We start from the raw sequence: 26,770 nt of genomic DNA, 5'->3' as shown, positions 1-26,770 counted from the left end.
ACCAACTCAGAAAGCTATCAGAGCACAGAGTATTGATGACGACAGGAGGGGGAAGGGAATTAGGGTAGGGAACTGCAGGGAGAGAGATCTGAAAAGAAAAACGGTTAGGACAAATATGCATATACTCATTCATAAAACTATAAACTCACCAATAGACTCTGGAATGAAGGTGTCTCTGTGATATCGGATTGAGATCTTTTGTGAACTGGTTGTAGCCCCTTCTTTGAATCATGGAACAAGAACAAACTGCAATCTCTGTACCTAAAGATGGCAAGAGCTTTGGACTATGATCATACTCTGAATACTAACCATGTAACAATTATGGTTTCATAACATAAACGTTTGATCTCAGCCTAGAAATGCACAAAGATTTAAATATGCATCTCACATATTGTACATCCGAAAAACAATGAAACTACAGCTTGCTTTTTTCAAGCGCTTTTACATTTGCAACTGAGGCCTGAAAAGTTTTACTAATTGAACTTGAAGCGCTTTGATCGTCATGCATGAAGCGCTTTACTCATTATGCCATGGGCGCTTCTACTTGTTTTGACCGAAGCGCTTTGCTCGTTGTGTCAAAGGGCGCTTTACTCGTTTTGTCTGATGCGCTTTGATCGTTGAGCCAAGGGCGCTTTACTTGTGTGGCCTGAAGCGGTTTGATTGTCGTGCCAAGGGCGCTTTCCTCGTGTGGCCTGAAGCGATTTGATTGTCGTGTCAAGGGCGCTTTACTCGTGTGGCCTGAAGCGCTTTGATTGTCGTGCCAAGGGCGCTTTCCTCGTGGGGTCTGAAGAGCTTTGATTATCGTGCCAAGGGCGCTTTACTCGTTTAGCCTGAAGCACTTTGCTCGTTGTGCTAAGGGGCGCTTTACTTGTGTGCCTGAAGCACTTTGATTGTCGTGCCAAGGGTGCTTTACTCGTTTGGTCTGAAGCGCTTTGATTGTCGTGCCAGGAGCGCTTTACTTTTGGTCTAAAGCATTTTGCTCGTTGTGCTAAGGGGTGCTTTACTTTTGGGAGTAAACAACCCCCTTCAAGATTTGACTCATCAAGACTTACCGATACAAGTATGACCTACTCGTTTTTTAATTCACCATGTGTAGGAAAGTACCATTTAGCCTGGCATGTTACCCCCATATTTCACTGTATATATGTTGTTTTAGTCTATGTGTCACTGGGACCCTGCCTCACCCACAACTAACAACATGGGAGGAGCAGGTCTTGGCAATTCTGCATCCTGAGGGCCTCGCAGGAGTAGTTGGAGGAATGGACTCTGGTAAGACAAATCTTAATTATTACTAACAGGCTAGTGACCAATTTCACCAATTCACATTAGCATACTGGAACACCCTTATAAATTCCCTAGTATATGGTACTGAGGTACCCAGGGTATTGGGGTTCCAGGAGATCCCTATGGGCTGCAGCATTTCTTTTGCCACCCATAGGGAGCTCTGACAATTCTTACACAGGCCTGCCACTGCAGCCTGAGTGAAATAACGTCCACGTTATTTCACAGCCATTTACCACTGCACTTAAGTAACTTATAAGTCACCTATATGTCTAACCTTTACCTGGTAAAGGTTAGGTGCAAAGTTACTTAGTGTACATGGTTCAGGGCAAATTCCCCGGACTTTGTGAGTGCGGGGACACCATTACACGCGTGCACTACACATAGGTCACTACCTATGTGTAGCTTCACAATGGTAACTCCGAATATGGTCATGTAACATGTCTAAGATCATGGAATTGCCCCCTCAATGCCATCCTGGCATTGTTGGCACAATCCCATGATCCCATGGGTCTTGGCCCAGGAAGGCAGAACAAAGGACTTCCTCAGAGAGTGGGTGTTACACCCTCTCCCTTTGGAAAAAGGTGTTAAGGCAGGGGAGGAGTAGCCTCCCCCAGCCTCTGGAAATGCTTTCATGGGCACAGATGGTGCCCATTTCTGCATAAGCCAGTCTACACCGGTTCAGGGACCCCTCAGCCCTGCTCTGGCGTGAAACTGGACAAAGGAAAGGGGAGTGACCACTCCCCTGACCTGCACCTCCCCTGGGAGGTGCCCAGAGCTCCTCCAGTGTGCTCCAGACCTCTGCCATCTTGGAAACAGAGGTGCTGCTGGCACACTGGACTGCTCTGAGTGGCCAGGGCCAGCAGGTGACGCCAGATACTCCTTCTGATAGGCTCCTTCAGGTGTTGCTAGCCTATCCTCTCTCCTAAGTAGCCAAACCCTCTTTTATCTAGGGTCTCTGCTTTGGGGAATTCGGTAGATAACGAATGCAAGAGCTCATCAGAGTTCCTCTGCATCTCTCTTTTCACCTTCTGCCAAGGAATGGACTGCTGACCGCGCTGGAAGCCTGCAAAACTGCAACAAAGTAGCAAAGACGACTACTGCGACACTGTAACGCTGATCTTGCCGCCTTCTCGACTGTTTTCCTGGTGGTGCATGCTGTGGGGGTAGTCTGCCTCCTCTCTGCACTAGAAGCTCCGAAGAAATCTCCCGTGGGTTGACGGAATCGTCCCCCTGCAACCGCAGGCACCAAAGAACTGCATCACCGGTCCTCTGGGTCTCCTCTCAGCACAACGAGTGAGGTCCCTTGAACTCAGCAACTCTGTCCAAGTGACTCCCACAGTCCAGTGACTCTTCAGTCCAAGTTTGGTGGAGGTAAGTCCTTGCCTCCCCACGCCAGACTGCATTGCTGGGAACCGCGTCTTTTGCAGCTACTCCGGCTCCTGTGCACTTTTCCAGGATTTCCTTTGTGCACAGCCAAGCCTGTGTCCACGGCACTCTAACCTGCATTGCACGACCTACTGAGTTGTCCTCCGGCGGCGTGGGACTCTCTTGTGCAACTTCGGGTGAGCACCATTTCACTCCACTTCGTAGTGCCTGTTTCTGCACTTCTCCGGATGCTGCTTGCTTCTGAGAGGGCTCCTTGTCTTGCTGGACGCCCCCTCTGTCCCCTCACACAATTAGCGACATCCTGGTCCCTCCTGGGCCACAGCAGCATCCAAAAACCCCAACCGCGAGCTTTGCAGCTAGCAAGTCTTGTTTACGGTCTTTCTGCAGGAAAATACTTCTGCACGACTCTTCACGACGTGGGACATCCATCCTCCAAAGAGGAAGTTTCTAGCCCTTGTCGTTCTTGCAGAATCCTCAGCTTCTACCATCCGGTGGCAGCTTCTTTGCACCCACAGCTGGCATTTCCTGGGCATCTGCCCACTCCCGACTTGATCGTGACTTTTGGACTTGGTCCCCTTTTTCCACAGGTACTCTCGTCTGGAAATCCATCGTTGTTGCATTGCTGGTGTTGGTCTTTCCTGCAGAATTCCCCTATCACGACTTCTGTGCTCTTTGGGGAACTTCAGTGCACTTTGCACTCACTTTTCAGGGTCTTGGGGTGGGCTATTTTTCAAACCCTCACTGTTTTCTTACAGTCCCAGCGACCCTCTACAAGGTCACATAGGTTTGGGGTCCATTCGTGGTTCGCATTCCACTTTTGGAGTATATGGTTTGTGTTGCCCCTATCCCTATGTGCCCCCATTGCATCCTATTGTAACTATACATTGTTTGCACTGTTTTCTATTGCTATACTGCATATTTTTGGTATTGTGTACATATATCTTGTGTATATTTGCTATCCTCATACTGAGGGTACTCACTGAGATACTTTGGCATATTGTCATAAAAATAAAGTACCTTTATTTTTAGTATATCTGTATATTGTGTTTTCTTATGATATTGTGCAAGTGACACTAGTGGTACTGTAGGAGCTTCACTCGTCTCCTAGTTCAGCCTAAGCTGCTCTGCTAAGCTACCATTATCTATCAGCCTAAGCTGCTAGACACCCTATACACTAATAAGGGATACCTGGGCCTGGTGCAAGGTGTAAGCACCCCTTGGTACTCACTACAAGCCAGTCCAGCCTCCTACAGTAATAACCATCCTTTTATACCCCTGCAGGACCCCTACCCAACGTCACCGGACAGGAGGGTCCACACATGTCCACACCACCAACAGAAGAGGCCGACAGTGATGACAGCACCTCTGTCCAATTGGATCTAGATGACCAGCCCGGCCCATCGGGGACCTCGGGACAGTCGGTTCCCCTCACCCAGTCACAGGCCACCACAGACCTTCCCCCCTCTGTAAACACCAGCACAGCACCCAACCAGCGGGCCCATACCTCCGTCACCAGGACACGTCAATAAGCAGTGTGTCCACCACTACAGGGAACCCAGGATAACCCACCACCCCAACAACAACAGGGACCTAGGGGCAGTGGCAGTGGGCACACGGTCCAGGGGACGGAGGCCGAGGAACACAGGGGAACTGGGAGGGCTGCTGTGCGACCGGGGGCAGACAGGCCAAGGGAACCCACTCTCCACGAGGCCCTCTCCTCCATCATGGGAGCATACCACCACTCCCAGGAGACGATGGCAATGGTACTGGCCAAGTTTCAGGAGACCCAGCGGCTGCAGGAGGAACAGTATATGGGTTTCAGGGAGGAACTCAGAACCATCAGCTCCACCCATCGTATGGGTGCTGAAGGAAGTACTCAACACCAGGAGGGACACTGTGGCACTACAAGGGGCCCCTGACACTAGCATGGACGATGAACTGCCCAACACCCCGGTCGGCGCTCGTGGACAGGACGCCCTGCCACAGGACCACCACACCAGCACCCCACCCCCTGCAGAGGGAGAACCACCCTGCAAACGGTCCCTGAGATCTAGGACAAAGACAGAGCACGATGCCAAGACCCCCGCCAAGAAATGAGACCACCCTGATTGTCATCCTACTGTCCCACTTTGTCACCCTGTCCATACTCTAACTGCCCCAGCTCCACTTCCTATGCCCATTTGGGCAATGCACCTGTGAGACTAATAGACTGGACTCTGCCATGGACATTCCTCTGCCATCACCCCTCACCATTTCACTACCCCCTCCAATATTGAGCACTTAAATAAACACAGTTAAAGCACAAAACAATCCGGAGTCTGTCTGTGATTTCGAAATAGTGTATTAGCAATTACAGTGACAAAATGCTCTTTCAATTGTGATGTCAACATACCTATGTCACACAGCTCTAGTCCATGAGGAATCTAAGCAGATGTCACACAGTGGGACCCACATCTGTGAAATCGTAAGGGAAAGTGACAACTCAGTGACCATACCCTGGGTGAAAACAACACACAGTAGAGAGGTAGTAGTGATAAAGTACATGTAGTAGGCAGGTCTGTACTCTTACCTGTGTCTCACTGGAAATATTGCTGGATCACTGAGTCCCTGTTGTTCATGTCTTCTTCCTCTGCTTCCTCGTCTTCACTGTCACAGGCTCCACAGCTGCAACAACACCGCCATCTGGACCATCCTCCTGCAGAAAAGGCACCTGTCGTCGCAAAGCCAAGTTATGAAGCATACAGCAGGCCACGATGATCTGGCACACCTTCTTTGGTGAGTAGAATAGGGATCCACCTGTTATATGGAGGCACCTGAACCTTGCCTTCAGGAGGCCGAAGGTCCGCTCAATCACCCTCCTAGTTCGCCCATGGGCCTCATTGTAGCGTTCCTCTGCCCTTGTCCTGGGATTCCTCACTGGGCTCAGTAGCCATGACAGGTTGGGGTAACCAGAGTCACCTGCAAATGGTGAGGGACAACTGTTAGACACGCACTAACCTGGAGGGATATCCCCAGATCCAGACAACCATTCACACTGGCTTGCCTCCAGGTGCTCACCTTATAGCCACACACGGTGCCTCTGGAGTTGACCCATCACATAAGGGATGCTGCTATTCCGCAGGATGTAGGTGTCATGCACTGAGCCAGGGAACTTGGCACTCACATGGGGGATGTATTGGTCTGCCAAACATACCACCTGTACATTCATAGAATGATAACTCTTCTGGTTTCTGTACACCTGTTCCCTCCTGTGGGGCGGGACCAAAGCCACATGGGTCCCATCAATGGCACCTATGATGTTGGGGATGTGTCCCAGGGCATAGAAATCCCCTTTCACTGTAGGCAAATCCTCCACCTGAGGGAAAACGATGTAGCTCCGCATGTGTTTCAGAAGGGCAGACAACACGCTGGACAATACGTTGGAAAACATAGGCTGGGACATCCCTGATGCTATGGCCACTGTTGTTTGAAAAGACCCACTTGCAAGGAAATGGAGCACTGACAGCACCCGCACTTGAGGGGGGATTCCTGTGGGATGGCGGATTGCTGACATCAGGTCTGGCTCCAACTGGGTACACAGTTCCTGGATTGTGGCACAGTCAAGCCTGTATGTTATAATCAAATGTCGCTCCTCCATTGTTGACAGGTCCACCAACGGTCGGTACACCGGAGGATGCCACCATCTCCTCACATATCCCAGCGGACGGTGCCTATGTAGGACAACAGCGAGCACAGAGTCAAACAACTCAGAGGTACGTACCCACAGTTTACCCAGAACACCAATCATACACAAAAGGTGGCCTGTATGTGTGTTGAGTCTAGGCCTAGGTATGTGTGACGCAGTTTTAAATAAAGCCATGTGGGGCCCTGAAATGGCGGCTGCCTGACCTCTAAAGTGGGACAATGGGATGTGAGGTAACTGTGCTGGTGTTGTACACCGTTGCGGTAGGCGGTCGGAGACAGCGGCGCAATGCTGCATTGGTTAACATTGGACCCTATGGGTCCCAGGAGCCTATGACGATGTACGCTGGCGGTGACGGTACGCACCGCCGCGGATGTGACCGCCATTTTCTATCTGTTTAATCACTCGATACCTGATCTTCAACAGGAGAGGACCTACACTGCAAGTGCTGCTGTGACCTCGGTCTGGAAGAGACAATGGCTCGAGTGTCTGGGGAAAGGACCCCTGCCTTCACATCGGAGGAGTTGGAGAAGCTCGTGGATGGGGTCCTCCCCCAGTACACGCTACTCTACGGTCCTCCAAACAAACAGGTAAGTACACAGGGAGCATGTTGTATGGGCTATGCCTGTGTGGAGAGGGCTGGATGTAAGAAGGAAGGGGGGAGAGTGCTGCGTGCATGAAAGACAGTGAATGCATGTGCCACATGGCAAGGGTAGGGATGGGGGCCAATCACTTTGACAGTGCAGTTGGTAATAACTTCTCTTTTTCCCCTGTACATTTCATGTAGGTCAGTGCCCACCAGAAAAAAGATATTTGCCGTGCCATCGCCAAGGGCGTCCGGACCCTGGGGGTCTACCACAGACGGAGCACCCACTGCCGGAAAAGATGGGAGGACATTCGCCACTGGAGCAAGGAGACGGCGGAGGCTCAGCTGTGGATGGCCTCCCAACGTGGGAGGGGTGCCCATCGCACCATGACCCCCCTGATGTTCAGGATCCTGGCGGTGGCCTACCCGGAGTTGGATGGGCGTTTGAGGGCATTACAGCAGCCACAAGGGGGTGAGTACACTCTCATTCTGCTGACTTTGCGCGAAGTGGAGGGGTCTGGGTGGGGGAGGTGGGCTGTGGGTTTCCCTAGGCCAGTGCGAGTTCTGTAGGCAAGGCCCCTCCGTAAGGCAGGCCATGTGGCACCCCATCCCACCTCTGTAGAGTGCCAAGTACACCTAGTCATGCCCCTGTGTCATCTATGTGTGCAGATGTCGTCCATAGCCTTGTAGGCCATTTCCCAGGAATGGAACAGTGGAGCCCAAGAGCGCGGCGTAGTGCAGGGTGCTTCTGTGTCTGTCGTGTCTGCCAACTGTAGCGGGAATGCATGCACTCAACATGTCTTTCTTCTGTCTTCCCCCCCTTTTTGTGGTCTCCCTGTTCTTGTGTGCATTAGCATCATCAGGCGGAGGAGCAGTGGCACCGGAGCACGAGGGAGCTGCATCCCTCATGGCCCTGGAGGGCAACACTACGGAGTCTAAATTCACCAGTGGGACGGAGGGCGAGGGGAGCTCCACGGCGGGGACAGGAGCTGACACCAGCGACACGGATTTGCTCTCTGATGGGAGCTCTCTTGTGGTGGCGGCAACATCTGTGCCCCCGCATCTACAGGTACAGCCGCAACCCCCCCTACCAGCACCGCCCTCCCAGCAGCCCCTCAGCCTTTGCCCTGTGCCCGCTCACCCAGGAGGGTGGGCATCACCTTTGCCCCAGGCACCACAGGCCCTGCCCCAGTCACCCCTGCTGCCCTCAGTGAGGAGGCCATTGACCTCCTCAGGTCCCTCACTGTTAGGCAGTCTACCATTTTGAATGCCATCCATGGTGTAGAGAGGCAGTTGCAACAAACCAATGCATTCCTGGAGGGCATTCATTCTGGTCAGGCGGCCCTTCAGCGAGCTTTTCAGACTCTGGCGTCAGCACTGATGGCAGCCATTGTCCCCGTCTCTAGCCTCCCCCCTCCAACTTCCTCCACCCCGACCCAATCCCCTGTACCTCAGCCTATCCCAAGCACACCTACAGACCAACATGCACACACGTCAACACCCAAGGGAAGCTCAGGCAAATATAAGCACCACACATCCCACAGGCACTCACGCAAGCATCAGACACATGCAGACACACCAACATCCACTGCCTCCACTGTGTCCCCCTCCTCCTCGTCTCCCTCCTCCCTCCCAGTCTCGTCTACACTCACACCTGCATGCACTACCTCTACAGCCACTACGTCCCTCTCCAGCACACCCACCACCACACCTCGCTAACGTGCAGTCACCACCCCCACTACCATTCACACATCCCCTGTGTTCTCTCCCAGTGTGTCTGTGACGCCCCCTCCCAAGATACACAAACGCAGGCACACACCCACCCAACAGTCATCCACCTCACGACAGCCTCCAGCGCATGCACCTTCACCCAAAGTCACCAAATGTACACCTCCTACAACCACCACCTCTTCCTCCACTCCCAAACCCCCTCCAGCTACCCGTCCCACTGTGTCCCAAAAACTTTTCCTGTCCAACCTTGACCTCTTTCCCACACCTCCCCCACCCCGTCCGTCTCATAGGTCCTGAACTAGCACCTCAGCCACAACATCTCCGGGACCAGTGGTGCCTGTAGTCACCGGAATCTGGAGTGCACCGGCCACCAGGGCAGCCAGTGTGGCACGGAGCCACAGCACAGACAGTCCCCCACCTGTGAAGCATCAGAAGTTGGTCAGTGCCCGGCGGGAGAGGGGGAAGACTCCAGCCACCAAAGCTGCTCCCAGGGGTACAGATGGGAGTGTGGAGTCAGCTGTGACACCTTCCAAGGTGGGGAAGGGCCACAAGAAACCTGGCAAGTCTGGGAAGAGCAGCACAGCGGAGAAGACCGCCATCATCCCCGCTACACAGGAGGCCACCGCCAGCACCAGCCCAGCTGCCCAGGAGGCCACCGCTAGCACAAGCCAGGCTGCCCAGGAGGCCACCGCCAGCACCACCAGCACCAGCCCAGCTGCCCCGGAGGCCAGCACCAGCCCACCTGGCCAGGAGGCCACCGCCAGCACCAGCCCCGCTGGGCCATGAAGGACCGCCAGCAAAAGCCCCGCTGGGCCATGAGGGACCGCCAGCAAAAGCCCCGCTGGGCCATGAAGGACCCCCAGCAGCTGAGACCCTGCAATGGAGACCGCCATCTCAAGCACCGCTGAACAGGGCACCGCTATCTCAAGCACCGCTGAACAGGGCACCGCCATCTCAAGCACCGCTGAACAGGGCACCGCCGCTTCAAGCACAGCTGAACAGGGCACCGCCATCTCAAGCACCGCTGAACAGGGCACCGCCATCTCAAGCACTGCTGAACAGGGCACCGCCATCTCCAGCACAGCTGAACAGGGCACCGCCGCCTCAAGCACCACTGAACAGGGCACCGCCATCTCAAGCACCGCTGAACAGCGCACCGCCGTCTCAAGCACCGCTAGCCCATGAGCGGCAGGGGCACTGACGCAACTGAGTCCGTCACGGGGTGAATGATGCACTCTGGGCACCATGCCCCCTCCAGAACCAGTGGAGAGATCCATCCACTACCTCTGTCCTTAGCAGGATGAAGCACTCTGGGCACCATGCCCCCTCCGGAACCAGTGGAGACTGTCATCCACTACCTCTATCCTTAGCAGGATGAAGCACTCTGGGCACCATGCCCCCTCCAGAACTAGTGGAGACTGTCATCCACTTGTGAGACTGTGGCTTTGCACTCCCCAGGATTGAACAGTGGGCAAGCCACCCACTGTAGAGACTTGTGAGACTGTGGCTTTGCACTCCCCAGGCCTGAACAGTGGGCAAGCCACCCACTGTAGAGACTTGAGAGACTGTGGCTTTGCACTCCCCAGGTTTGGACAGTGGGCAACCCACCCACTGTAGAGACTTGAGAGACTGTGGCTTAGCACTCCCCAGGATGTAACAGTGGGCATGTGGCCCCCTCGTGGATTTGGCGTCATGCACTCAAGCGGCTGAGGTGCCCCCCTTTCCCTCCCCCTGAGGTGCCTGTTTAGTTGCTCCACGGACTTTCTTAGAGCACTACCTGGACTACTATGCTTGGTATATATTTTGTACATGGTATATATATATATATATATTTCTGCCTACTTGCTTTTAATATATTACAATGGTTACACTCATTTTCTATTGTCTTTGCATTCTTCCGGGGGGGGTTTGGGGGGCTGTAACTGTGATGTATTGATATGCATTAGTGTGTGTGTTGTAGTGGGTGAGGGTGGGGGTGTTGCGTGTGTGTGTCCCTGTTTTTTGCCTCCCCTATCCCCTGTGTCGTAGGTGCAGTACTCACCGTGGTCTTCGCCACCGGCATTCGTGCTCCTGGTAGAGGAGCAGGAAGACTATTGTAGGTAGAATTTGGAGTTCCGGGTTCATGGCGTCCTCGTTCCTCGTGGGGTGTGTAGAGGTGAGCGTTTTTCCTTCGGGATTCCTGTTTCCGCCGTGTTTTTATCCGCGGGGAATCAGCACCGAAAAAGGTGGTGGATTGGCCTGTCATAATAGTGTGGGGGTTACATTGTCTCCCACCTGCCTGTTGGCGGTGACCGCCAAGCTGTTTATTTGTACCGCCGTGGCGATCGGAGTGTTAAAGTGGCTGTCTTTGTTGGCGGTTTCTGCCACGGTCGTAATTGCAAATATTTTACCGACCGCCAGGGTTGCAATGACCACCAATGTCTCCATTCTTTGAAAGCATTGCAGATTGCTAGTAATTCTTTTTCCGCAATGGTGTAATACTGTTCGGCTTCATTCAGTTTGGTGACACATATGCTATGGGATGCAATTGTCCAGTTTCTAGGTGACGTTGGGAAAGGATGGCGCCAACAGCGACATCGGATGCATCGGCTTCCACAATGAATGGTTCCTCCACATTGGGATGAGCTACAATGGGGCTGAAGTAAAAGCCTTTTTTAACTCTTGAAATGCCTTCTCTGTCTCTTGGGACCAGTTGAATGGATGAAGCGTTGGTAAAAATTCACAAAGCACAAAAAACATGGGATGTCACGTAGTGATTTAGGTGTGGGCCATTCTGCTACACCCTGAATTTTTCTCTCAGTCATTTGCATGCCATCAGGTGTTAAAATGACTCCCAAAAATTCTACTTCTTTGGTATGGAATTCACATTTACTTAATTTGCAAAACAAATTATGGTTTCGTAGAGTTTGTAACACCTTTTTACATGTTCTTCATGAATTTCTTCGGAGTTTGAATAGATCAATATATTGTCAATATAAACAATGACAAAGATGTCTAGGAATTCTCTCAGAACATCATTTAGGAAATATTGAAAAGCTACTGGGGCCTTGCACAGACCAAACTGCATCACTAGATACTCAAAGAGACCATAAGGAGTTTTAAAAGCCGTTTTCCACTCATCTCCCTCTCAAATTCGAACTAGGTGATAAGCACCTCATAAATCAAGTTTGGTGTAAATAACTGCTGATTTTACCTGATCTAATAAGACTGGAATGAGGGGTAGTGGGTATTTATTTTTAACAGTAATCTTGTTTATCGCTCTAAAGTCAATACAAGGTCTCAATTCGCCATTGGCTTTGGGTACAAAAAAACAGCGGAGAAGCCGCAGGAGCTTGTGATGGCCTAATTAGCTCGTTGGCTAAACATTGATCGAGGAATTCTTGTAGGACTTGGTTTTCTTTCTCCGATAATGCATAGATTCTACAATTTGGTATATTGGTGCCGGGTACAAGATCGATCTGGCAGTCGTACGACCTGTGAGGTGGTAATGAGCCCACTTTCTTCTCACAGAAAACATCAGTATATTGTGACTACTGTTGTGGCCGATCAATTTCCTTCCCTGCTGCAGTAGCAATAGAGTGTTGAGGATTTCCTTCTTTGTCTCTTCTTGGTTGAAGACACTTGTTTAAACAAGAGGAAGAAGAAAAATGCAAAACCTGGTTGCGCCAGTCTATGCACGGATTGTGTAACATTAACCACCCAATTCCTAAGATAAAACCATATTGGGGTGCTTGGATTATATCGAAGCAAATTATCTCACAGTGGTTCAGATTCCCATCATCTGTGCAAATCATTTGCATTCGTGAGGTTTACATAGTAAAGGGCCTCCTGCCAGTTCACTACCATCGACTGCATAAACAACTTCAGGAACCTTTTTCTTTACACTGGGTATTTGCAAGTCTAGTTCAGTTGGTTGATCCACACAATTTCCTGTTACCCCTGAATCAATCAGAACTTGTACAGTATGATGTTTTCCCTGTACATAACGATTTGTACAAGATCACACTGAAGGGATCGTCAATTTGCCGAAGAGGTCCCCTTCATTTTTTCTTGGGCACTTTAGTTTTCCTGTGTATTTTCCCAAAGCAACCGCTATCTTTTTCTTTGCCACAAGTGTTGGATCAAGTTTATCTTTTGGGTTTCACTTGACATTACTTTACGAAATGACCCTTTTTTCCACAGTACAGACACTGTCCATTTCTTCGTTGTATGTCTTTCTCCTCTTTGGTCAAGGGTGGACGAATAGTTCTGATATCCATTGGTTCTATATTAGGTTCTGAGGACAACTGAGGGTGTCTAAACCTTTCCATTCGCCAGTTGGGCCTTTCCCGTTTTTTCCTTACTCCTTTTCATTCTGTGAGTCTATGGTCTAGCCTCAGGGTTAGATTAATAAATCAGTACAAGTTTTCGGTTGCGGTTCAGTTTGGGCCAAAACGTCTTTCCGTTCTTCTTTTAGTCCTTGATAAAACACTGCTGACCTTTTTTCCTCTGCCCAAGCGGTTTCCACTACTAACAAATACGTTATCAAGTCTTTGGTTTCCTTGGCGTAACTCTAGTAACTCTTTGTCTGCAGACATGGTAATTGAGCACCTGTGAAATACCTTTTTAAATTCCTCCACAAAATGACGCCAATTATACAAAAGGGGACTATCTGATCGGACTAATGGCACTGCACAAGTAGCTGCATTACCATTGAGATAAGATATAAGGAAAGCAATTCTAGATTGTGGATCCGGAAAGGTACTGGGACGGCACGTAAAGTGTGGTTCCACCTGTGTGAGAAAAACTTGAACCTTATTGGGATCCCCAGAAAACCTTTCTGGTGCAGCCAGAGGAATTTGTGTCGGCACGTTTGTAGCTAGAAGCCAGGCCAGCCTCCTACAACGTTCACGGCTATGTTAGTAGGTGTTGAACGCGTAGGACGAGACTCAGGTTGTGACCAATCCACCTTACTCTGTAGCTGGGTTACTTTGTTAACTAAATCGGCTGTAACTTTTTTTGAGTCTGTTAAATCCCCTTGCATTTGAGTGACTACTTGCATAAGGGTGTCTAAGGTGGCCATTTTGCGCAGCTCGCGTACAGACCAAGAGGAAAGTATAAACTTGTAGGCTCACTATTCTGTCACGGTGCCCTTTCCTCAGGATCTGCAAGCTGCTGAGCAAAAGGCCCACCTCCCGGCATCACCAACTCAGAAAGCTATCAGAGCGCTGAGTATTGATGAAGCCAGACGGGGGAAAGGGAATTAGGGTAGGGAACTGCAGGCAGAGAGATCTGAAAAGAAAAATGGTTAGGACAAATATGCATATACTCATTCATAAAAGTATAAACTCACCAAAAGACTCTGGAACAAAGGCATCTCCATGATATCAGCTTGAGACTCTTTGTGAACTGGGCGTAGCCCCTTCTTTAAATCATGGAACAAGAACAAACTGCAATCTCTGTACCTAAAGATGGCAAGAGCTTTGGACTATGATCATACTCTGAATATTAACCATGTAACAATTATGCTTTCATAACATAAACATTTGATCTCAGCCTAGAAATGCACAAAGATTTAAATATGTATCTCACATATTGTACTTCCGAAAAACAATGAAACTACAGCTTGATTTTCCCAAGCGCTTTCACATTTGCAACTGAGGTCTGAAATGTTTTACTAATTGAACTTAAAGCATTTTGATCATCATGCATGAAGTGCTTTACTCATTATGCCAGGGGCGCTTCTACTTGTTTTGCCTGAAGCGCTTTGCTCGTTGTGTCAAATGGTGCTTTACTCGTTTTGACTGAAGCGCTTTGATCGTCATGCCAAGGGCGCTTTACTCGTGTGGCCTGAAGCACTTTGATTGTTGTGCCAACGGCGCTTTACTCGTGTGGCCAGAAGCGCTTTGATTGTCGTGCCAAGAGCGCTTTACTGGTTTAGCCTGAAGCGCTTTGCTCGTTGTGCTAAGGGGCGCTTTACTCATGTGGCCTGAAGCGCTTTGATTGTCGTGCCAAGGGCGCTTTACTCGTTTGGCCTGAAGCGCTTTGATCGTCGTGCCAGGAGGGCTTTATTTTTGGTCTAAAGCATTTTGCTTGTTGTGCTAAGGGGCGCTTTACTTTTGGGAGTAAACAACCCCCTTCAAGATTTGACTCATCAAGACCTTACCGATACGAGTACGACCTGGCGAAGCTGATGACCACTTCCGGAGCAAGCAGGGATGTCAAGCGGTACGCATGAAGCACCGCAAAGACGCGAAGCAGAGGTCAGGGTGGGTCCTGGACCGCGCACAGCCCTATTCCTGACACTCTACCAGCTGTCCAACTTGGGTGGAGGTAAGCCCTTGCCTTCCCAAGCAGGACAGTACCCTGATGCAGTGCGTCTCTTGCAGCTGCCAAGGCTTGTTGGCATCTCCTCCAAGGGATCTTCAGGCTATGTGGAGCTCCATCCCCCAGCACTCCTTCTTGGAAAGCACAGCCCTCTGCGTGGTTCTCCTGCGGCGTGGGACCCTCCTCTGTAGTGCTGTGTGGACTCCTTCTGCGACTCCTGTGTCCCCGTCCTCTGGGTCTGCTCCTGTGGGCTCTATGTGTCGCTGAGGGTCCCCTCTGACTCCCCCTTCTGGTTGAGTCCTCCTGGGCCTTGCTGGTCCCTGGCAGCACTACATTTCTACTAACCACAAGTTTGCCTTTGCCAAGCTTGTTTTTGGAATTCCTGTACCGACACCCATCTGCAATCTTCACTCCAGCGTGGGACATTTTCTGCATTTCACAGGAACTCTTCTCCGGCTTCTGAATTGCAGTGCTGACCTGTTCTTCATCACTGTCGACCAACTCCTGCAAGTACAGCTGGGTGGGTAGTAGCTCTTACTACTCCATGACTCCCCTGTGATTCTTGGACTTGATCCCCTCTTTCACAGGTCCTCTTCTCTTGGAATCCATTGCTGGTTTCTTGCAGTCTTGTCTGGGTGTCTTCTTTTCTTCCTTTGCTTCCTTTTGGGTGGTTTTGGGAAAAATCCAATGATTCACTCCTGATTTCCTGGTCGCTGGGGGGTGTTGTGGTACTTACCTCTGTGGCTTCCTGGTGCCTTAGCTCCCCTCTACACATTCCACTTACCTAGGTGGGATTCCTGCATTCGCATTCCACCTTTTTAGTATATGGCTTGGGCTGCCCCTAGGGTCACTATTGTTTATCTACATTTGCCCTGTTTTGTATACTTTTTTATGCTTATTTCTGATTTCTAGTGTACATATTTAGTGTTTTACTTACCTCCTGAGGGAGTGTTGCCTCTTCAGTAATTTGTGGTATTTGTGTCACTAAAATAAAATACCTTTACTTTTGTAACACTGTGTGGTTTCTTTCATGTGTGTAAGTGCTGTGTGGCTAAAAGTGGTATTTGCTGAGCTTTGCGTGTCTCATAGATAAGCTTTGGCTGTCATCCACACCTACCTCTAGAGAGCCTGGCTTCTAGACACTGTCTACACTATACTAATAGGGGATACCTGGACCTGGTATATGGTGTAAGTACTTTAGGTGCCCACCACACACCATGCCAGCTTCCTATAGTCTCTCGAGATGCCTGCAAGACACTCCAGGAGAGGAAGCAGATCCTAAGTAAGGGCTGTGATTGGTTCATATGGATCTCTTTATTTAGAAGAAGAAGATTCCATCCTTTTTGCTTTATTTCACTATTGTACTTTGGTGAGAGTAGATATACTTGGCTTGCTCTCCTATCCTGTTTTCCTTTCAGTGGAAAGATTTGTTTGTCTGGTTCAGATGAACATCTAAAGGGCTTCTGCACCCGCTCAGCCTTGGTGTGGCAATACTTTGAAAAGAGGCCAGGTGCCAAGGTTTGTGTGTAGTATGTTACATGAAAACTTTGCAGCAAACAGTTCAGCCGGGGCAAGGAAAATTAAACAATATAGCATGCATACTAGATGGAGAGACCTATGTTTTCGCAAAGGATTGCACAGACAGAGTTGGCTTGTTCTGTGGAGCTAGACAACTCTACAGGGACTTCATCATCATTTTCCACAGGGGATACTGTGCCTGTGTGGGTTCTAAGTGTACAGGTGAACAACAACCCTGTTCTTTTGAAAAAAAGCAATATTTCTTTGCTTGTGCAAGCAGGCACTTTTTTCAGAGACAAGCAGGTCTGCCCAGGGCAAGCCTGTCCAAGAGCACAAATGCCCCTCTAGTTGTTTTGTAAGCTTTTCTCTGTTTTGTTTTTAAGGTGATGCTTTTGTTGTTTCTTTGATACTTCAAGTTTTACATTTTTGTTGTACCCTTTAAAAAAATAAGTAAATAAATAAAAGTGTTTGAAAACACAATAAATGTTTTTATAGTTGTTAAAACCTCTTAACAAAAACAGCTCTTTTTACAGCTACCCTCTGTTTGTATGAATTATGTTGTTTGCAATATGTTTCCCTTTTTTTCCCTTCTTAAAATCTCTTGCAAAACTCTTGGGAGAGCCAGACAAGACCACCAAGATTGATGGCTTTCGCGAGGCTCTGTTAAAAGCTCACAACTCTGAGGGGGCAGTTCTTCCTGGTTTGCACTCACAAGCCTCCATTGACATTGTGTTTTTTATAATGGAATTTGCACGTACACTCAATGTATCAATGCATATACACCAGGATACTAACAGTGTGTTTAGTTTAATGCAGTGCAATTGTGGAGGGGAAAAATAAATCACTTAGATTTATGAAACAATCCACATGTTTTATGTACAGGAGACCAACATTGGTACACAGCACACACTGATTCTGATTCATTTATATTAAGTTCATTTAATATTATTAGAAAAAGTTCAATCATTATAGAGTTGTTATCCTTGGTAGGCCACAAAATGACAATGCAATTGAACTTTAATGTTTTTATCCCTATTTATAACTACATACATGTTTCTAAATATTGTTTCTTCCAGAGCTTTGGTTGTAGAAATATAAGATAGGAATTTGGAAGTTTCCAGGGTAACCTCTGCTTTATTTTAATAGAAACATCATCACATTCAGTTCAGCCAGATGAATTTGTGAGGTAGACTCTGTGGTGACCAGAGTTTATTGATGTGTCCACGATGAAAAGCAGTATCCACAGCAGTGTATGTTTTGTTATGAATTGATATCTGACTAGCTTAAAGTTGGCGATATCAGTATTGAGTTTGCTACCACAGCTCTACATCTTTGCTGCATGAGAATGAGATATTTTGAAGTGTGTGTTACAACCAATGTAGATAACTGTTTTGATTTGGAGTCTGGAAAGGACTTGTTTTGTACAGCTTTCACAAATAGTTTTTCAAATGACATGGACGTGCAATCTGGTACTGTAAGGTGCACAAATCAGTCTGACTGATTGTCTGTTCTGCCTGAATACCTACAATTTACTCGTTAATGGTTCAATGAGCAGTTTGTTGTAAATAAATAATTAATTGCAATTCCTTCATTTTCATACACATATAGTACTACAATGATACCCAAATGTCTATCATGGCACAATTTTATGATAGACCCTCGTAATTCCTTAGGGAGAACTACCCCCACCCCTCTCATGACATTCTCATGCATTACTGTGAGTTCATTGCAAACCTCCCAAAACTTCTTACAGTCATTAGCCAACTGTTGGAGGTGGCACGTTCTTGTTGATTGAGGCAAGGCCCTAGCCAGGCAGAACCTGCCACTCCTGTCAGGAGTCAGTGATTACACTTGCTGTATAACCTGCACTCACCCTTGGGTAGCTTGGCACAGAGAAGTCAGGCTTATCACAGAGGCAATGTGTAAAGCAATGGCACAGCACTTACCCACCACAACCACACTGAACGGGACAAATGAGACTTTACACAACGTGTGTGTAAAATTTGTATTTAACACACACATTGTCAACACAGCATGAATAGCATGTAAATGTGGGCAAAAATCACTTTTAGCAATAGAATTTACAATATTAGGCCAAACTGGTAACACCAACAACAGTATGTACATGTGAGAAAACAATACTTTCCCTCGCCACACCTTCATGCGGTGCTAAATGTTGCCAGCACATGACCCACCCTAGAGTTTACCAACTTAAATGTAACACATAAATACAGGGTGCACCCTGGTTCCCAATGCTAGCAGCAATAGCCACATACAAGTTTTGGACCATTTCCACATAGCACTGTGGCATAGGCCATACTAGTAAATTGTAATACCAGCCTCAGGAATTCCCTGACAGAAGAACGTGACCAGCAACGTCACGGTGCTGCTCTCGCATTCACCCACACTCACTCCAACACATCCAGTCTGCTCTGCCGTGACGTGCCAGGGGTATCAATCAGCTCATACACACACACACACACACACACTCATACGCACTCACTCCCAGCACCTTATTGCAGTACCCTGATACCCGGCTAGTGGATGTCACTGTGTCTGCCTCAAACTGCCCTCCACCCCTCCACAAACCAAAGATTGAATCAACCTTCCCCTGTATACTAGGCTGCTTGCGGCCAAAGTCACACTTACAGGATCCCCGGGACAAGGTTGGGGGGATCCGACAATAATTAATTATTTGGGCTCCCAGTAGGAGGTTCACTCAGAGGTCTGCAACACACAAGGTCACTGGGGCCGCCCTCTAGCCACCACTGCACCCAGCTGTTACCAAATAGTTACCAATTTCAGCACCTCCAGAATGGGGACGTACCGCTGGGGCGTTTTGACTTGAGTCACCCTTGACAATTCCGGGTGCACAAGAAGAGTAACTAGTCCGCACCACCTTTACAAGAACGCATCGCGTGTGGTGCATGAAGACATGAGTTGCACCAGACAATTACAATCCCATGTGAAATGCACGTGCAGTTGATGGTAACACACGGGAAATGCAACACGTTTGACAACACTCTCAACAACAATGGGCCACGTGGGGTCCAACACAGGGTGATCCCGTCCACACCACAAGACGTGGCGGTTCGAGTCTCCAAACACAATACTTAGTCCACGCTCATGCCACTGCTGCCAGGTGGAGTCCAGCATACGATGTAGGCGCAGAAGAAGGCAACTCCAGATGATACCAGCAGACCATTGAATGTCCCTGAGACTTCTGTAGAGAACAGGGGGCAGGCCAACCTGCCCTCGGAGAGCACACTTCGGGTTACTACACAGCAGAAGGCAGGCAGCTCAGGCCAGCCACAATACAGGAAGGGTGTGTGGATTCCTTCCTCGGACAGTTATCCTATTGGGCACAACAGATTTGTCTGGCCGTACCCGTCCCGCATCACTATAGATGCAACTCTCCTCTGCTGAAGAAAAATATTCCCTTGTTATACTAAAGTGTGCCTTTGAAGTTCAAAGTGGTTCAAAGGGTTCTTTGAATCACAGATGTCTCCCCTAAACTTCCTCCCTGTTGTCCCCGAGGCTGTCGAATGTAGATCCTTATCTTTAGTGGGGCCATGCTCTGGAGGTAAGTGTCAGAAACCTCTCCCTCCATTCGATCTATCCCTTGCCCCAAATTACAGGGTTCTGTCATTCTGGATGCCCAGGTTTTATAGCTATTGCTTGTGGAATGCATAGATGTGCTCTTCTCAGGTAAACAGTGGAATGAAGCTGAATTTACAGGACACACAAAGCATTTTAGAACCTAGAAATGCCCACTTCCTAGAAGCATTAACAACAAAACCACCTTTACGATCAAAGAGAGTTTGTCATTCTGAATCCAATGATACTAAACATCATGAGGCTGCTCCCCGGCAAACCACTATTGCAGCCAGACCTAATAAGACTCTTTCTCCCATGTTACCTTATGGGCAGAGCAGCTCTCATGGGCAGTGTGAATACGCATCCGTATTTAGCACTCCCTGGGCTCATGTGCCACAGCGCAAACACAAGCCTATGTCGTGAGGTTATTTTAGCAGCTTTTTATGGGGGCATGTTATTTTAGTCATAGGCTTGCAGCTTGTGCCCTTTAGCCTAGTTACAATTAATTTTATTTTCTGAGCAGAAGCTCTCTTCTGTGGTGATGTTTTATTTTCCTTTCGCTAATACACTTTTAGCACAAAAACGTTTTTCATTCTTTTTACTCTGACATTCTCGTTCTGTGCTCTACTCGAGGCTGTCTCCAATATGTTGTTGGAATACCACAATCTCTGCCACTTCACAGAAAAACACGTTTCTCTGTTAGGGTATTTTTCCTAAAACACCAGCTGCTTTATTGTCAAATATCTCTGTGGCCCGTATACGTTAGAGGGAGAGTTCCAGACAGAAAGATTGCCACTGCATGCTGTTGTTCCATTGCAGACGTCTTTTCCAGCTACAAGGGAGAGGACTCTCAGTAGACTGACAACCCTCTTCGCTACTACCATAGTTAGGTGTTGGGGATGGTGCCTTCCTAGGGATCCTGAAGGGTTGGATTAGGGTTAAGACTGCTGTGCTCTAATAGTACTTTAGTGGCGTAGGTAGGAATCCCAACACCTGGTATTCTGACACTATGGTGGGACTTTTCTTAAGTTTCACTTTCTTTGTCACTGCATTTTTATTATTATGTTTTATCATCCTAATAATTGTAGTACATGCCATTTTATCTAAAACGCAATTGATTCAATAAAATACATGGAACCAATTTATGCTTCTGTATGTCTTTGCATGTGTGAGATGAATGTAACTGAGAGAAAAGGATGAGATCTGTTTCCCCACGATTTCCCCTGAGAAATCAGAATGTCATGCGCACGGCTGCCACAAATCACCTCCACTTCTAGGTGCAGATGAGGTACTGCTAGCTGACCGAAAGGGTTTTTCTGACAGTTGTCATAAGGTGTGGAATTGGACTCAGATCCCACAGCCTGGTGGTGCTGCCACCCGACTCCAGAGTGTTATTGGTCATGGCACCATCAATGTTTGGTCAGGCACTCAATTACAGATCTCCCTGAGAATCTCTGTCTCACTACGTGCTAAAGGCACCCCAGTACGATTTACAGAGAAGTCTCTGGTATTCAGGATTTCCTCCTCAGCTAGATAGGTAGCACCTATTTTAGACTGAAGGTCGTTCAAGCTTGAACCTTGAAAGGATTAATCGCCAGTTGGTGTCCTTATCTCCGAACCAGTACATTTGCCATGGCGAACCTGCAATGGGTGGTAATTGCAGCAAACATGCGGCCTCCCCTCACTAACCATTTATTAGCTAATGGCCTTACAGCCCAGGGGGTCCTGTCACAGTTGTGGTTGAGGCTCATCCAGCTTATAAAACAGAAACTTTGTACTTTTGGGTCACTTTTCCAGCAGTTGATGGGAACACTTATGTATTTCATCATTATCCACCTGCTAATGCACCTGCACAATACAGACCATACACATACATAGAGATACCTCTATCTTTTCAAGACCACCATAACTAGCTTGATGGCGCCCTACTCCATACAACACTACATGTTAGGCTAGCTCCTCTCAGCAATGACGGTCCTACCTGGCCCTTATTGGCAATATACATACCACATCCAGATGCAGGCACCTTTGTGGTAGCTGAGGTTCACAACTTATATCTTGAGCTTACAGCAATATATAGACTCCTAGTACAATTTGTAATGCAAGCATTAGATACTAATCCAGCACGAGCAGCTCCGGCACAACCAAACACAGTCACACTAGGCATTAACCCTGCAAAGGTGCATTCGATCATGAGTAAAGTACCCGCCAAACGTAAAGAAATTCCTTTTTAGTTAGCTCAAAAAATAAACGCACTGGATGCTGTGTTTCCCCATATAGGACCTCAAGATAAACAAAGAATTCTTACTATGTGCTTGCCACTTGGAATGGTTCCTGCAGTGGACAACTGCAACACTTGGGGCATGGTATTTGGCAGTCTACACACTACTGCACTACATGCCAATCTTCCAGAAGCGTTAGAACAAATTCAAGATGCATACGCGGCTGCCCCAGCCCTGGTTTTGGGATGCAGTTAATGGAAAATTTTGCTTCAGTGTCCTAAATCATATTAAGCAAACTTAAAGGGGAATCAGTCGCAGTAGTAATGTGAATGCGGTTCCAGGACGTTCCTGCACAGGGTCAAGAACAAGAGCTGCATACATTTATTGCTGAAACTTCAAGTATAGGTCAGGACAGTTTGGGAGCCAGACCTACTAAACCACAATTACAGGGTAAATCCAATAAGGATTCTAGCAAGCAAGCAGCTGAGGGTTCTTAAAAACGCTACGACATACAAAAACTGACATTTGAAAAAGACAGGGGAGAATCTCTGCATTTGTAGACCCCTGATAAACGCTACAACCTGTGAAATAGAGATAATATAAAAACTCCTGATAGATATCAGGATACTGATACACGCCAATCTTGTTCCTTTCAGGACTCACCAGATAAATGCGAGAGAGCTGGGTAATCATAACAATGAACAGAGTATGTGAAACCGAAAAAAATACACAACGCTCATCAGAAGTTTCAATTAAAAAACAGAAGAGAAACTTCCACAACAAAAACCCCAGTTCAAAAAGAAGAAGGTGTGGCTATTTCTGCAGGAAATCCCATGCGAGATGAGAGTTTTATTAAAGAAAGAACTGGGCACTGGCTCTGCTAGGCAGCGCAGCAGAGGTCACAATAGTTTGCCGAAATCTTCAAGTACTACTGGAGGTGTAGGCTGTATAAAATGAAAATACAGTTAGGGAGACATTGAGGGCACAATTGATATTATATTCTGGAAATTACTAACTAGCATTTATGACATTTTGTTGGCCGAAAAAGATTGGCTGCAAGAATTTGTTAGTGAAGCCCCATTGAGGGAGGCGATCATTAAACCTTCCTTCTCACCCCTGTTTCCTATAGAATTATTAGAGTCATACTGCTTACGGCCCAAGATGTCCAGTCACTCACACAACATTTAGAATGGACCACTCGGTTGCTCCATGATCTGGATTATCTGATCAATGCAAAGAAATTCGATCTAACACCTTCTCGTCAGATGGAGTTTCTGGGTTTCCGGATCAACTCTTCTACTTCTCTTCTAGCCCTTTATGCCCAGAAATGACACTTAGGGGCTCATTCTGAGCCAGGCGGGCGGCGGGAGCCGCCCGCCTGGAGGGAGCCGCCAAATGACCGCACCACAGTCAAAAGACCGCGGCGGCCATTCAGACATTTCCTCTGGGCCGGCGGGCGCTCTCCAAAAGAGCGCCCGCCGGCCCAGAGGAAATGCCCCTGCAACGAGGACGCCGGCTCAGAATTGAGCCGGCGTAGTTGCAGGGGTGCGACGGGTGCAGTTTGCACCCGTCGCGTATTTCAGTGTCTGCATTGACATTGACTGCATGCCATTGGCATGGGCACTGCAGGGGCCCCCAGGGGCCCCGCGGCACCCCCTACCGCCATCCTGTTCCTGGCGGGAGACCCGCCAGGAACAGGATGGCGGTAGGGGGTGTCAGAATCCCCATGGCGGCGGAGCGCGCTCCGCCGCCATGGAGGATTCCCCCGAGCAGCGGGAAGTCGGTGGGAGACCGCCGACTTCCCGCTTCTGACCGCGGCTGAACCGCCGCGGTCAGAATGCTCGTGGGAGCACCGCCAGCCTGTTGCCGGTGCTCCCATGGTCGGTGGCTCTGGCGGCCACCGGCCGCCAGGGTCAGAATGACCCCCTTAATCCAGAAGGAAATCAGATCTCTCTCCGCAAAGACAAGACTTCCCTCAGGATACTTGCCAGGATAGTAGGCTTACTAGCATCTTCCACACAAGCTATCTTTCCAGTGCTTCTACATTACAGAGCGCTCCAACGCCTAAAGACCCATCACCTCCAAAAAGGCCTCACATACGCAAGGCTGATAGACCTCACCCCAGAGACTCGAAGCAAACTTCAGTGGTGGCTGGTACACATGTCAGCATGGAACGGCAGAGCCATCTTCGGCTCCTGGATGGATGTAATTCTAGAATCAGACTCCAGCAAGTGGGGTTGGGGAGCCAGGTGCAACTCCATTTCCACAGGAGGCCTCTGGTCTCGCAAAGAGTCTCATCTTCACGTAAACTGCTTGGAGCTGTTAGCAGGCTCCTTTGCCATAAAAACACTAGCCCCACGCTCCAACTGTTGCGTACTACTGCGCATGGACTGCATTTCAGCGGTCCGTTATGTAAACAAGCTAGGAGGGACAAGATCTCGAGTTCTAGCGGAAATAGCAAAGATATTTTGGCATTACTGCCTCCAGAATCAGATTGCAGTGACAGCGGAATACCTTCCAGGCCAACTCAATACAAAAGCGGACTGGAACACCAGATATCTCAGAGACCTCAGCGAATGGAAACTCCATCAATCAGTGTTCCAGGCCCTTCAAATGAGATGGGGCCAATGTCACATAGATCTATTTGCATCCCGCCTCTCTCATCAGCTGCACTGATTCTTTTCTTGGAGACCAGATCCCATGGCCATGGCCACAGATACCTTCCTTCAAAAGTGGATAAGGCCACTTCTGTATGCTTTTCCCCCATTCATAATGATACCGAGCGTAGCAACTCAAACTCTACAACAGAAAGTAGAACTGTTCCTGATCACTCCTCTATGGAGAGCTCAACCTTGCGTTTCCAGTTCTATTGAAAATGTCCAGGGACCCTCCAGTTCATATCCCTTCAATCCCGGAGCTCTTGTTAGACCCAGCAGGTCTGTCCCATTGGTGCGACACACGGGGTCTGGATCCCTTGTGGGCTCCCATTGCTTCCATAATCAATTTCTTGGCAGAAATGGCATCCGAAGGCTAAAGCTACTTCTCGGTCAATAATTACTGATTAGCCGTTTCAGCAGGCCACAAACGTCCATTGATGGGAAACCAGTAGGAGAACACCCTCTGGTAAGTACGGTCATGAGAGGTATCTGATTGGCTAATCCTCCCCAACCAAAATATGTGCATTTTATAGGATGTTAACATTATCCTAAATTTCTTATGATGCTGGGCCTGCAACGCCAATTTGTCTAGGAAACAACTTTCAGCCAAACTGACTATATTACTGTGCTTTATATGATGTAGAGGGGTTTAAGGCGTGAGATCTCTGGACATTTCTGGCAGAGTCTACTCCCCGGAAGGGGTTACTTTTTCCATCTCCAGAAGAACAAAAACGTTTTCCAGGCAAGTAACTTATCCTAATTTTCCAGAAGAATTGAAACTATGTGTTGTACAATGTTTAAGGGAATACGAAGATTGCACCAGAGAGCATTGACAGTCTCCTGGAGGTCAGCTCCTGATTTCTCTTCAGAAGCCTTTTCATCCAGTATCTTCAGCTACATTAGCTCGCTGGGTGAGATGGATTCTGACTGAAGCGGAGTTGATTCTTCAATATATGGGGCCCTGTGACGTCAGCGCGCTCAGCTTCCAGCGCGATCGAAAGAGAAATGCAAGGCATTTTTTTTTCCGATCACGTGGAGGAGGCCTAAGAGGCTTCAAAGGGAAGGAAAGGAAAGTCTCTCAGAGCATTTCAAAAGCTGGACTGTAAAGCAATCTGGCTTTTGAAATGCCCACTATTGTTATTAGGCCGATCTGCCCCCGGGGGGGGCAGAAGCCTCTAGGCGCCAGAGATACATTTTGGGGGGATTTTTTTTTTTTGTTTTGTTTTGTTTTTTAGAGGTGGGGAGCGACCCCTTAGGCAAGGGTCGCTCCCCGGGGAAGGGAGCGGCAAATTTATTTTAGGCCTTTTCTGCCCCCCGGAGTGGCAGAAACCTCTAGGCGCCAGGGATAAAAAATAAATATATATTTTTTTGTTTTTTAGAGGTGGGGAGCGACCCCTTAGTCAAGGGTCGCTCCCCTGGGGGCGGGGGGGCAACTTGTATTTAGACCATTTCTGCCCCCTGTAGGGGCAGATTGGCCAATTTTTGTTAGGCCAATCTGCCCCCATGAGGGCAGAAACCACTTAGGCACCAGGGATTTGGTGTGTGTGTGTATGCGTGTGTGTTCTTTAGGGGGGCAGCCCCTTGGGTAAGGGGCGCTCCCCATGGGGGCACATTACTGTTGGCCATTGGGGGCAGATGGGCCTATTTTTGGAAGGCCCATCTGCCCCCAAGGGGGGACAGAAAGCCCACCAGAGGCCAGGGAAGTTTTGTTTTCAAAAATAAGAGAGTGGCTTACTCTCAAAATCGTCCTACTTGGAATGGTGAGGGCTGCACTTTATGGACTTTGGGACGCTGTCATGTA

This window comes from Pleurodeles waltl, chromosome 5 (genome assembly GCF_031143425.1).
Source record: "Pleurodeles waltl isolate 20211129_DDA chromosome 5, aPleWal1.hap1.20221129, whole genome shotgun sequence".
Lineage (NCBI taxonomy): Eukaryota > Metazoa > Chordata > Amphibia > Caudata > Salamandridae > Pleurodeles > Pleurodeles waltl.
The sequence above is the reverse complement of the archived record's forward strand: the minus strand, read 5'-3'. Positions refer to the sequence as shown.